The following is a 14,619-nucleotide window of genomic DNA, read 5'->3' as shown; positions in this document are numbered from 1 at the left end:
ATCTAGCTGGCACACAAACAACCCGTGTGTGTGTGCGCGTGTACGTGTGTGGGTGTACCTGGGGCCTTGGAACATTCCAGAAAAAATTAACCTTGTGGCGTGAACATTTGAAGATAGAAACATTCTCTGCATTGTAAACTTCAATGATACAAGAAGCGGCCAAATATGTCCCTAATCACAGAGATTATTCTAATGACATTAAATGTATGGTGCCTTTGTTCCCCTTTACTTGTTTGCTGTTTGATAAAGACAAAAGTCACGAGCCTTATGGAGCGTATAGATAAGCCAAGGTCAGTAGAGCTAACACAAACAGACCAATGAATGAAAGGTAGATTAGAAGAGCACAGGTGTTTCATGTTGATCACAACGTCAACAATACAAGAACTACCGGTACAAGAGAAGCAGTGGCGGTTCTAGACACATTTTACTAGGGGGGCCAAGGAGGGGCCAGTGTTTAATCAGGGGGGCACACATAAAAAAACTGGCAACACATGATATTCAAAGATTATAAACTTTATTTTACTTTAAAATCATATGACATTTATTATAACACGTATTTTGTACAAGAGTGCAGATGCAAGAGAGATAGTGCCATAAAAATGAAAAAAAAAAAGATATTTTTTTTTTTTTTTAAGTACAGGGTACAAATACAGGGTTCATATTCAATGTGAACAAAACTCCAGGATACAACAAAGGGTACAACAATGTGCCATTTCCTATTTATGGAAGCCCCACTACTGTGGACAGTTGATTCCACATTTTGTTTTAAGAAAGAAAACTTTCTGAGTGATTTATAAACAAAACACACTACCCTGTATCCATTTAGGTAAAATAAACCAAATCAGAAAATAAATTCAATTCAAAGAGGCTTTACTAGCATGACCATATTGACATACAGTATTGCTAAAGCACATAAACAGGGAAACGTGTTACACATTAACATCCAGTAGTCCAATAGGATGCAGACAATAAACATTAAGTTAACATTTGTTTAAAAGCAACAATCATGTCAACACAATGTAGCAATATGAACAACACTGATGGATATCAGCAACAACATGAAAACAAGAATATTACAGGTGTCTGTGTGTGTGTGTGTGTGTGTGTGTCTGTGTCTTTGTGTACTTCACTGTCAGTTGATGAGCAGGTGTACAAAAAAAGGCTTTACAACATATATGGGCAAGTCCATTTAGGACAGCACATTTCCACCATAGTTCACATTAGGAAAAAATGACAGCATGAATGCTCACTAAACAAACATATACTACATATACCTTTTTATACACATTTTTTTTCAGTAATTTTTTAAGAGTGAAAGGGAAGTAAGCAATCGCTCATCATAGGATCATACATATTTCAGTTACAATATTAGTTACAATATTAGTGTTAGTTAGATCATCATGTCAAAGCTGGACCTGCAAAGTCTGAACGACACAAGTGTGCAATGATTGGAGTGATTTTTTTTCTTTTTTTTCTTGCTTTGCTTGTTTTCAAAAGGAAAAATCATAGTTGGTAAAAAATAAAATAAACTTTTGTTGAAAGGTATCACACTGTATAATTTACAAATATCTAAAGAGGTTTAGTGGATGCCATAAAACATCTGTGGAGCTTGAAGATTTGTAGTACATAGATGTTTGGCAGAGATAATTCAAAATAATAAAATAATAAACTCTATCTATCTATCGAGAGAGAGAGAGAGAGAGAGAGAGAGAGAGAGAGAGAGAGAAGTGTTTCCTTAGAGCAGTACATGCAGCAATCACTTAATGGAGTGATGTCATAATGGGCCACAAAACTTTGGGGATGTGGATGGAAAGTTACAGGCAGGAGAGGGGAACCAACAGAAGCAGGTCTTGAGACATGAGTTTGCCCCTTTTTGAAAACCTCTTGAGAGAGGATTGGTGGGATATATATACATACATACAAACATACATACACTCTAGTAGTGTGTGGAACTACTGGTACTGTGAGGAAAAAAAGATAGATGATGTAAAATGAAAAATAAAACAAGCTTCAGCTTCTTAAGACACGGTGGGTTCATCTAAGTAGACACATGTAACTTCATGTGGACACCAGACTGTCTTTGTCTACACATCTAACTTCATATGGACCCCAGACCGTCTCTGTTTACACATGTAACTTCATATGGACACCAGACTCTTTGTCTACACATGTAACTTCATATGGGCACCAGACTGTCTCTGTCTACACATGTAACTTCATATGGACACCAGACTGTCTTTGTTTACACATTTAACTTCATATGGGCACCAGACTGTCTCTGTCTACACATGTAACTTCATATGGACACCAGACTGTCTTTGTTTACACATTTAACTTCATATGGGCACCAGACTGTCTCTGTCTACACATGTAACTTCATATGGACACCAGACTGTCTCTGTCTACACATGTAACTTCATATGGACACCAGACTCTTTGTCTACACACGTAACTTCATGTGGACACCAGACTAACTCCATTCATTTTACCGGTGGTATTGAGAACAGATAAACCCACCGTGTCTTAAGAAGCTCAAGCTTGTTGTTTTATTGTTCATTATATCTCTTTTTCCTCACAGCGGCACTCATACGCTACTAGCGTATATATCATATAGATACACTACAGCAACAGGATACGGCGGTTGTGCTGTCTGGCAAAACGGTCCACAAATACATCAAGATCCAGAGCCTTGGCCCTTCTGGACTCTATGCTCAGGACACCAAGATCACTGAGTCTCTCATCACTAGTGGTGGACCGCAGGAAGGTTTTTATCAGTTTCAGTGTGGAGAAACTGCGTTCGCAAGAGGCTGAGCTTACAGGAAGGGTTACAGCAATCTTGCACAGTCTAAAGAGCTCAAAGAAAACTTCCCTGTATGGCTCAATAAAACAAACCAGCTCAACTGTACTGCATGGCTTTTTGACTTCACCACTCTGTATTTTTCTGTCCAAAACTCTCTTAAATTGATGGAGCTCATGCCCTAAATCATCAATGTCTGCATTATACAAACGGCCAAATGAAAAAACATTGCTCTCCTTTAAAAAGGTATCACTCTGGGGACTGAGAGACTGTATGCTTCTCATGAGCTCACAGTTTGTATTGGAGAAACGTCTGTTCAACTCATTGAGCATGCTGTCAATTACAGGATAGAAAAATGATGTGAGAAACATATCTTTGTCACGTTCTACCTCCCTCTGACCAACAGTGCTTAGCGTGCAGTAGCCACTGAGTCTAGAGCTCAGCATTTTCTGACGTTTCGCCACTGACCTTGTTGCAGAATCACACTGCTCACAAATATTCAATGCTTCATCCCACAACTCATCAAAGAAAGACTCCTGCCTGTGGTCTTTCAATGTCAGGACTAAAGCATTTACTAAGTCAACAGCACTTGACAGATCAACAGTTTGTGACTGTAACATGTCAGACAATAGCTTTGTCTCCCCAAACAACTTACGCAGAGTAACAAGATGCACAACAAATTCTAGGTCAATTTGAGCAAGAAGACCTCAGGCCTCAACAGTTCTTTCACCATGACGTTCTTGAGCAATCTCTTGCAGTAGTCGTTTAAGGGCAGGTAGAGTGTCCTTGATATTACGTAGGGCTAGAAATCGGCATGACCAACGTGTGTCGCTTAAATGTTGCAGCTCTCTGGTTCTGCCATACATTTCTCTTTGGAGAGACAGCCATTTTGGGTGCACATATGAGGAAGAAGTAAACATATAAAGACTCTGTAACAAAGAAAAAAACTCCTCCGTTTCTGGGACACTTTTGACTACATCAACTAACACTAAATTCAGACAATGAGCACTACAATGGACGTAGAAGGCAAATTTAGCCTGTTCTTTGATCCTTGCCTGAACCCCTGAATGCTTCCCGCTCATAACGGCAGCGCCATCGTATGCTTGGCCTACGAGGTTATTTTTGTAGTCCAGGCCATAACGTTCCAGTAAGTGTACTATTTTTCCAGTAAGCCCTGCTGCATCTAACCTCTCTGCAGATTCAAAATGGAGAAAACTCTCCTTAATGGCCCCATTGTAATAGTACCTGAGTGTGAAGGACATCTGTTCTTTTTTTGAAATATCCTTTGTTTCATCTGCCATGACGCTAAAAACCTCACTTTTCTTCACTTCTTCTATGATTTCAGACCGAACCATTTCTGCCAAACAACCCAAAACCTCATTCTGGATGATCTTGCTTGTGTACTTTGCATTGTGAATGGAAGTTAATCTTCTCTTAACAAGTTGGTCGTGGTTAGCAACTGTGTTAAGAATTTCCCTAAAGTTTCCTTTGTTAGTGGACCCTTCAGATTCATCATGTCCTCTTTGTGCTATGTTTTGTGTAGCTGTAAGCAACAGCACTTCCCCAACTGTTTTAATGTATGCCTGATTTTCTTGTACTTGTTTAGTGTGTTCTTTGTCAAGGAGATCTGTTAGTGTTGCGTCAGTTCTAACAGCTCTTTGATAATCCCTCCATGCGATCATTGCACACTTGTGTCGTTCAGACTTTGCATGTAGTGAAAACCCTGCATTTCTCATAGTTGCCTTTTTCCAGTTTGTAAAACCAGGTGTTGAAACAAAAACGGTGTCTGGGGCATTTGGTGTGCTAAAATGTCTACATGCATAGCAACATGTAGAGTCCGTCATTACAGAATACTCAAGCCATGGATGAGTAGTGTACCAGTTTGGTCTGAAGCTTCGTCTTCTGTCCCCCATCAGTGTGGTTGGGAATATCTTCAAGTTCGGCTGTACTGGTACGTCATACTTAGACTTGCTGATATCTGAAGAAGATGGACAGTAAACATAGGGCACAACTACAACATTTATTTACTGTATATCTGCATGTATTTCAAAATGTAGGCAAAGTATTTACTTTAAAAAAAAAACAGAGCCATATTGACACAAAAAAGAATTAACAGCAGAAAGCAGCATTTTAAGGACACCCAGCAGGCCTACCATTACATTGTAATTGCATTGCTTTGCAAATAGTAAGAACCTTCCTCATCACAAACCTGATGGTGCAGTACTTGATCCACATGGATCCACTTGCTGTCCCTCTGGCTGTTCATCTCTCTGTCCCTGTATGCTTTCTTCTTCATGCTTCTCACCCTCTTCTTCATTCTCCTCGCCCTCTTCTTCATTCTCCTCACCCTCTTCTTCATCCTCCTCACCCTCTTCTTCATCCTCCTCACCCTCTGGAATTTCCCTCTCTTTGTCAGACCCCTCACTTTCATCACATGCTGGCTCTCCCTCTTCCTCAACTTTCTCAAAACCTCGATTTGTTTCTCTCACTTTTTTGTTTGCTGGGGCAAAAAATGACTTTATGTCCCTTCCTCGTTTCATGATAACTATTAGAAGAAGAAAAAACGTAGGGGCATGCATTACATTTTGTTACCTAACCATCCCTCCCTACTTAACACTGGCAGATAACCTGTTGATTACTTTACTAAAAATGTATTTGTTATCGCGATGCAACAGCCAAGACGGATGAAGTTACGTGGTTAACATCACAACATTGTGTAGACCTAGCAAGGATAGCCTACTAACATTTGGATATTTGCTTCTGCTTCGATGAGTTTGCTTAGATATGATTACATTTCTAAACAAATCGAGACCAGACATTTAAAAACTTGATTTGATTTATGTGTGAGGAACAAAAGGAACATGTAGGCTATGTGCAAGAACAACAAGTCACTTATGATATTAAATCGTTTTTCCTTACCTTCGACTCCTGCAAATCGTAGCTCCTCTCGCAAATAGTAGTTGCTGAGCTCTCATTCACCGAAGCAGCACCACACGTGGCAGGCAGGCAGATGGCAGGATACAGTTTTTGGGTGCGCCACTCTAATTTACCCGTGTAGAACGTTGCCGTGTAGAGCGTTGCATTAGTTCCGCTTTTGGCGCTCGCGTGTAAAATAGTTATAATTTCATAATTTTTTATTTGGTCAGCACGGGGGGGCCACAGGGGTGGCCAGGGACATTTCCAGGGAGGCACGGGCCTCCCCCGGCCTCCGTGTAAAACCGCCACTGAAGAGAAGTGATTGAGTTTCTTTAATCTGATAAAGAGCAGAGGTTTGTTTGACTTGGTTGTCATAGTTACAGTTTAAATCCTGATATTATTGCTTCACAATGTTTTCCATGAAAATGCAATTTTAAAGCTTAGGCCTAGCTTAGTCACTGTTACACACCCCTGTTCTGTTTGTCTTTCCACTGTTACAGTACGGACGACACACACGCACGCACGCACGCACACACGCACACACACACACACACACACACACACACACACTTAGAGCATTACACAGCTGCTGAATAACACCATGCCAGGACTGCTGTATCTGCATCCCTACACCCTGAAGCAGAGCGTATGCTACTCCTGCAACGCCACGGCTTTCAGAGGACAGCAAGACATGGGATAGCTAGCATGACCTTGAAGATGGATTGTGTTTCACTGTGATGAGAGAAAGTTCAGAAGGCTTTTATCTTTCACAGATGACACATCACTGAAGTCTGAGTGAGTGAATGAGTGACTTAGAAATTGAAGGTATCTGTGAATCGGATGACTTTGGGTTTATAGGTCAGTTTCGCAGAAGGGTCGGCATAGTTTAACGTCCTGTATTTTGGTCTCTCCTGCTTTTCTGTCTGTAGTCTTTCTGGGTCTGCAACCCTTGAACCGTGCATAGTGATGATGTCATCTTTGTGTGACATCACAGTGCTACCCTGCCCCTCCCCCTCCTGACATGTCACCTCCCTTTCCCCACTTTGCAGTGCCATTGGGACATTTACTTCCTGTTTGGCTCCATGTGGGCGGGGCTCCTGGTTGGACGTTGTGGACGCTGATGGCAGGAAGCAAAGGTCAAGATCAGGGGTTGTGGAGACAGAGGTCATAACATCAGGGGTCGTAGATTCAGAAGGTGGGGGTGAGAGGCTGGTGTTATGGGCCTGGCCCATTTCCGATGATTCTGACTCTGAGCCGTGGGCCCTCCTAGGGATGGGGTATCTGGGCTGGCCTCTCTGGGTGGACCGGGGTTGGGGTGGATCCAGGAACTGTTTTCTCCAGGGGTAGGAGAGAAGTGGGCCTTCCAGGGTCCTGGTTTTGGACCCTGACCCTGAGTATTTCTGTGCTGGTGGATCCACAGAGGAAGCTAGGGCCCACACAGGAGGGCAGGGGAGCAGGGTTGCCAGGTACCCAGACAGCAAGGCCTCTACCTCAGGTATCCCTACCTGGGGCGCTGGGGGAGACCACTGGACCACCGCAGCAGAGCAGAGCAGCTCTACCTGCCCATAGCTGAGCTCCTGACCTAAGACCTGTAACTTTAATTCCTGATCTGAAGCCTGTGCCTTGACCTCCTGACCTGAAACCTGTACGTCGACCTCCTGATCTGAAACTTCAACTTCACTGTCTTGATCAGGATCCTGATGTGAAGCTTGTACCACTACTTCCTGACCCACTGAAGCCTTAACTTCAATGTATTGATGCTGAACCGTTAGCTCCTTGTCCAGCTCTGAACCATGGCCTTCTAGTGTTTGACCTGAGCCAACAATCTGTTCTTGGTTTGTGCCCTGAATCTCTACCTGTTGTTTCATACCCAGAGTCTTTACCTGTTGATCAGCGCCCCAAACTTCTACCTCCTTAATTGAATCTTGAATCTGACCTTCAGCTTCTTGATCTGAACCCGGACCCCTTGCCTGCTTATTGACTATAGACTGAGCTTTCACCTTCTGATTCCCGTTCCACTCTTTTCTGTGTTGAGGGGAATCCTTCAGACCAGCTACTGTCTTCTCTGATCCTCTATCTCCTCCCTGCACTCCAGAGTGGTTATCTTTCCTCTGCTGCCCCCAGCCTTTACTCTTAACCTGCTGCTTCATTGAACTCTGACCTTTGACGGGTTGACCTGGTTGACCTAAGCACTGTTGTCCCCCTTCTTCTTGACGACTCACTAATTCTTTCACATGACCACCGGTCACTTTGACTTTACCAGGTGAGCTTTTCTTCAGGCAACTCACGTCACTTCCCCGTTGCACCGTCGCCATGGTTTCAAACTTGTCCATTATGGCAGACAGCAGCTGCCCCTTGCCGATCAGTCGGGGCCTTTTCGACACTCCTCCCCCCTGTGTGGCCCCTCCCCTCTCCTTCTGCGCTGCCACGGCAAACCTGGCCAGCACATCCTTAACAGTGTTCCCCTTTCCCACTCCACATCCTGTTTTGGGAATGCAGCCCTCAACCTGTCCACTAGGGGGCTCTCTGCCCTGGCTGTGGCTCCCACAGCCTCCCCCTCTGGAGGACAGTGCCAGGGCCCCCACCTCCCGGCGGTGAGTGAGCGGAGGTTTGGGGGTGTTCCTCAGGAACTTGGCCTGGAGGAGCTGGAAGGAGGTGAGGCGCCTTGAGACGTCGCCCCCTGCTGGTCGACCTCCAAACCTGCTGAACTGGGGCACCTCCACCCCCACTCCGACCTCCAGCCCTAACCTCTCAGGAGGCCTCGCGGTGGGACTCCGGCTGGGCAGGTCCTGGGTCAGGTAGTGGAGCAGGCTCTCCAGAACCCCTCTGAGCTCCGGGCGGGTCGTCCGGTCCCAAACCAGCCTCCTCAGGGCGCTGGTGTCCACAGTGAGGCCTGATGGCCCTGCATTCGCTGCTCTCTCTGCTCTGTAGGGAAACAGAAGGACCTAGCTTTGTTCTCAGGACAGAACAGGGACCATAGGGATGACGGAAACATCCTGTGATAGGGCTGACTAGCAGACACTGAACTATAACCTCTACCATCTCTGTACTATAACCTCTACCATCTCTGTACTATAACCTCTACCATCTCTGTACTACTATAACCTCTACCATCTCTGTACTATAACCTCTACCATCTCTGTACTATAACCTCTACCATCTCTGTACTACTATAACCTCTACCATCTCTGTACTATAACCTCTACCATCTCTGTACTATAACCTCTACCATCTCTGTACTACTATAACCTCTACCATCTCTGTACTATAACCTCTACCATGGACAATGCATTTTTTATACATGACAGAAGATGAATTCCTTGTTCAGTACATTAGCTACAGCAGCAGATTTAGAGATGATTTAGATTTCCAGTGAGTGTTCTAGCAGCGTACAGCTACAACAGGGACTGTTTAGTTGATCTATAACAGGGACTGTTTAGTTGATCCATAACAGGGACCGTTTAGGTTACAGTGAGGGAAAAAAGTATTTGATCCCCTGCTGATTGTGTATGTTTGCCCACTGACAAAGACATGATCAGTCTATAATTTTAATTGTAGGTTTATTTGAACAGTGAGAGACAGAATAACAACAACAAAATCCAGAAAAACGCATTTCAAAAATGTTATAAATTGATTTGCATTTTAATGAGGGAAATAAGTATTTGACCCCTTTGCAAAACATGACTTAGTACTTGGTGGCAAAACCCTTTTTGGCAATCACAGAGGTCAGACATTTCTTGTAGTTGGCCACCAGGTTTGCACATATTTCAGGAGGGATTTTGTCCCACCCCTCTTTGCAGATCTTCTCCAAGTCATTAAGGTTTCGAGGCTGACGTTTGGCAACTCGAACCTTCAGCTCCCTCCACAGATTTTCTATGGGATTAAGGTCTGGAGACTGGCTAGGCCACTCCAGGACCTTAATGTGCTTCTTCTTGAGCCACTCCTTTGTTGACTTGGCCTTGTGTTTTGGGTCATTGTCATGCTGGAATACCCATCCACGACCCATTTTCAATGCCCTGGCTGAGGGAAGGAGGTTCTCACCCAAGATTTGACGGTACATGGCCCCGTCCATCGTCCCTTTGATGCGGTGAAGTTGTCCTGTCCCCTTAGCAGAAAAACACCCCCAAAGCATAATGTTTCCACCTCCATGTTTGACGGTGGGGATGGTGTTCTTGGGGTCATAGGCAGCATTCCTCCTCCTCCAAACACGTTGAGTTGATGCCAAAGAGCTCCATTTTGGTCTCATCTGACCACAACACTTTCACCCAGTTCTCCTCTGAATCATTCAGATGTTCATTGGCAAACTTCAGACCGGCCTGTATATGTGCTTTCTTGAGCAGGGGGAAATCCTTGCGGGCGCTGCAGGATTTCAGTCCTTCACAGCATAGTGTGTTACCAATTGTTTTCTTGGTGACTATGGTCCCAGCTGCCTTGAGATCATTGACAAGATCCTCCCGTGTAGTTCTGGGCTGATTCCTTACCGTTCTCATGATCATTGCAACTCCACGAGGTGAGATCTTGCATGGAGCCCCGGGCCGAGGGAGTTATTTTGTGTTTCTTCCATTTGCGAATAATCACACCAACTGTTGTCACCTTCTCACCAAGCTGCTTGGCGATGGTCTTGTAGTCCATTCCAGCCTTGTGTAGGTCTACAATCTTGTCCCTGACATCCTTGGAGAGCTCTTTGGTCTTGGCCATGGTGGAGAGTTTGGAATCTGATTGATTGCTTCTGTGGACAGGTGTCTTTTATACAGGTAACAAGCTGAGATTAGGAGCACTCCCTTTAAGAGTGTGCTCCTAATCTCAGCTCGTTACCTGTATAAAAGACACCTGGGAGCCAGAAATCTTTCTGATTGAGAGGGGGTCAAATACTTATTTCCCTCATTAAAATGCAAATCAATTTATAACATTTTTGACATGCATTTTTCTGGATTTTTTTGTTGTTATTCTGTCTCTCACTGTTCAAATAAACCTACCATTAAAATGATAGACTGATCATTTCTTTGTCAGTGGGCAAATGTACAAAATCAGCAGGGGATCAAATACTTTTTTCCCTCACTGTATCCATAACAGGGACTGTTTAGTTGCTCTATAACAGGGACTGTTTAGTTGATCTATAACAGGGAGGTGGGGGCAAGTAGAGAAGAGAGAGAAACAGACTATTGGTGGTTTCTAGGGTCTTGGTACAGTAAGGTGGCTATGTCCCAGTTATCTCTCCTTCCTCCCAAAGTGTGCACTTGTTCACTTCCCTTCACTGATTTGAAAGGAAATGACTGGTGTAAGAAATATGGTGGAAAAAATATGGTGGTGGAGTGCACACTTCAGCAGAAAGGAGATATTATTGGGACACATCCCTGGTGTTAGTTTAGGATTGACCTCTGACCTCTACAGCATTATAAAGACAGTAGCAAAGAGAGACGCGGACCTCAGAGGTAATATGTAGTTATCCACTTTAATCTGATAATAACATGATTATTATCATGACAGGCACCATGTCACTCACGGTGAATCCACAGCAGACAATAAACCCAAACATGAGATGAGTGCAAATAACAGACTAAGAGTGGATCCCAAATGGCACCCTAGTGTGCTACCTTTGACCAGGGCCCATAGGGTTCGGGTAAAAAGTAGTGCACTATATAGGGAACATATACTATATGGGGACACAGACTAATAACAAGCCTGTTCTTAAATCACATTTACATGTTATAGGACCGTCTTCTTTGTCCACAATCACATTTTAACCCAGGACTGCTGTATGTACACTACCGTTCAAAAGTTTGGGTTCACTTAGACATTTCCTTGTTTTCGAAAGAAAAGCAAATTTTTTTGTCCATTAAAATAACATCAAATTGATCAGAAATTCAGTGTAGACATTGTTAATGTTGTAAATGGCTATTGTAGTTGGAAACGGCTGATTTTTTATGGAATATCTACATAGGCGTACAGAGGCCCATTATCAGCAACCATCAGTCCTGTGTTCCAATGGCACGTTGTGTTTGCTAATCCAAGTTTATCATTTTAAAAGGCTAATTGATCATTAGAAAACCCTTGTTGTTCTGAGAAATGAAGGCTATTCCATGCGAGAAATTGGCAAGAAACTGAAGATCTCGTACAACGCTGTGTACTACTCCCTTCACAGAACAGCGCAAACTGGCTCTAACCAGAATAGAAAGAGGAGTGGGAGGCCCCGGTGCACAACTGGCAGCTTCCCAGAGTAACCTCTACACTGTTGACATTGAGACTGGTGTTTTGCGGGTACTATTTAATGAAGCTGCCAGTTGAGGACCTGTGAGGCGTCTGTTTCTCAAACTAGACACTAATGTATTTGTCCTCTTGTTCAGTTGTGCACCGGGGCCTCCCACTCCTCTTTCTATTCTGGTTAGAGCCAGTTTGCGCTGTTCTGTGAAGGGAGTAGTACACAGCGTTGTACGAGATCTTCAGTTTCTTGCCAATTTCTCGCATGGAATAGCCTTCATTTCTCAGAACAAGAATAGACTGACGAGTTTCAGAAGAAAGTTATTTGTTTCTGGCCATTTTGATCCTGTAATCGAACCCACAATTGCTGATGCTCCAGATACTCAACTAGACTCAAGAAGGCCAGTTTTATTGCTTCTTTAATCAGCACATCAGTTTTCGGCTGTGCAAACATAATTGCAAAAGGGTTTTCTAATGATCAATTAACTTTTAAAAATTATAAACTTGGATTAGCAAACACAACGTGCCATTGGAACACAGGACTGATGGTTGCTGATAATGGGCCTCTGTACGCCTATGTAGATATCCCATTAAAAATCAGCCGTTTCCAGCTACAATAGCCATTTACAACAATAACAATGTCTACACTGTATTTCTGATCAATTTGATGTTATTTTAATGGACAAAAAAAATTGCTTTTCTTTAAAAAACAAGGACATTTCTAAGTGAGCCCAAACTGTTGAACAGTAGTGTAGGCAGGTATGTTAGTTAATCCATATTAATCTAAAGAGGAGAGCAGGTGGGCCTCTGGAATCTATGGAATAGTTACATTCCATATCCAGTTTTGGAGTTCCAATTCTGATTTTGATTCAGTTCCACATTAATTACTTTGTTTTTTATAAACACTTATGGAACTGAAAATAGAATGGAACTATTCCAGAGACCCCAGCAGGAGCAGTTGAGAGAGAGAGAGAGAAAGAGGTTACAGGCCGGGCTAGGGGGCTGGGGTGCAGTGTTGTGGGATAGGTTGGTAGCAAAGTAGGCTGGTGGGAGGAGATGTATGAGGACAGGCTTATTGTAATGGCTGGAATGGAATTAATGGAACAGTATCCAGCACATGTATTCCACTTCAGCCATTACAATGAGCCCGTCTTCCTATAGCTCCTCCCATCAGCCTCCACTGGTAGGTAGGTAGGTAGGCAGGTGAGCAGCCAGCAGCCAGCCATGGAGAAGTCATTCATGTGTAGTTCCTATGTCGGCCAGAAGAGGGCGGTGTGGGCAGGGTGGTGGTGTTACTTCTCTGTGCTCCTCTCTGCAGAGGCTGCCCTGTACAGCTCGGCTCCGAGCTCCTCCAGCCGAGTGCGTCGGTCCACATCCTGGTGCAGCCCTTCAGGGACCTGGGACAGGCCGAACAGGAGACCGTACAGACAGCCTGCTATCAGCCCTGTGGCACTGCTCTCCCCTGGGGGACACAATGACTGGCTCAGAACTGATACTAATGGCAAGCACACACAACACACACAACACACACACAACACACACACACAGCCCACCTCCGTGGAACATGGCGCGGCGGCAGAGCTGGGTCCAGTCGGAGCCTGAGGCCAGGAGAGCATCGTAGGCTATCATGGGAGCGTCATGGCCCCTCCGTCCAGCACGGCCCTCTGAGCTCCAGCGCCTATACACCTGGGGAGAGGAGGACACACCTGGGTTAAATACTTCTACACCTGGGGAGAGGAGGACACATCTGGGTTAAATACTTCTACACCTGGGGAGAGGAGGACACACCTGGGTTAAATACTTCTACACCTGGGGAGAGGAGGACACACCTGGGTTAAATACTTCTACACCTGGGGAGAGGAGGACACACCTGGGTTAAATACTTCTACACCTGGGGAGAGGAGGACACACCTGGGTTAAATACTTCTACACCTGGGGAGAGGAGGACACACCTGGGTTAAATACTTCTACACCTGGGGAGAGGAGGACACACCTGGGTTAAATACTTCTACACCTGGGGAGAGGAGGACACACCTGGGTTAAATACTTCTACACCTGAGGAGAGGACACACCTGGGTTAAATACTTCTACACCTGAGGAGAGGAGGACACACCTGGGTTAAATACTTCTACACCTGGGGAGAGGAGGACACACCTGGGTTAAATACTTCTACACCTGAGGAGAGGAGGACACACCTGGGTTAAATACTTCTACACCTGGGGAGAGGAGGACACACCTGGGTTAAATACTTCTACACCTGGGGAGAGGAGGACACACCTGGGTTAAATACTTCTACACCTGAGGAGAGGAGGACACACCTGGGTTAAATACTTCTACACCTGAGGAGAGGACACACCTGGGTTAAATACTTCTACACCTGAGGAGAGGAGGACACACCTGGGTTAAATACTTCTACACCTGAGGAGAGGAGGACACACCTGGGTTAAATACTTCTACACCTGAGGAGAGGAGGACACACCTGGGTTAAATACTTCTACACCTGAGGAGAGGAGGACACACCTGGGTTAAATACTTCTACACCTGAGGAGAGGAGGACACACCTGGGTTAAATACTTCTACACCTGAGGAGAGGAGGACACACCTGGGTTAAATACTTCTACACCTGAGGAGAGGAGGACACACCTGGGTTAAATACTTCTACACCTGAGGAGAGGAGGACACACCTGGGTTAAATACTTCTACACCTG

Source organism: Coregonus lavaretus, assembly GCF_964263955.1.
Source record: "Coregonus lavaretus genome assembly, chromosome: 35".
Taxonomy (NCBI): domain Eukaryota; kingdom Metazoa; phylum Chordata; class Actinopteri; order Salmoniformes; family Salmonidae; genus Coregonus; species Coregonus lavaretus.
Note: the sequence above shows the minus strand (reverse complement) of the source record.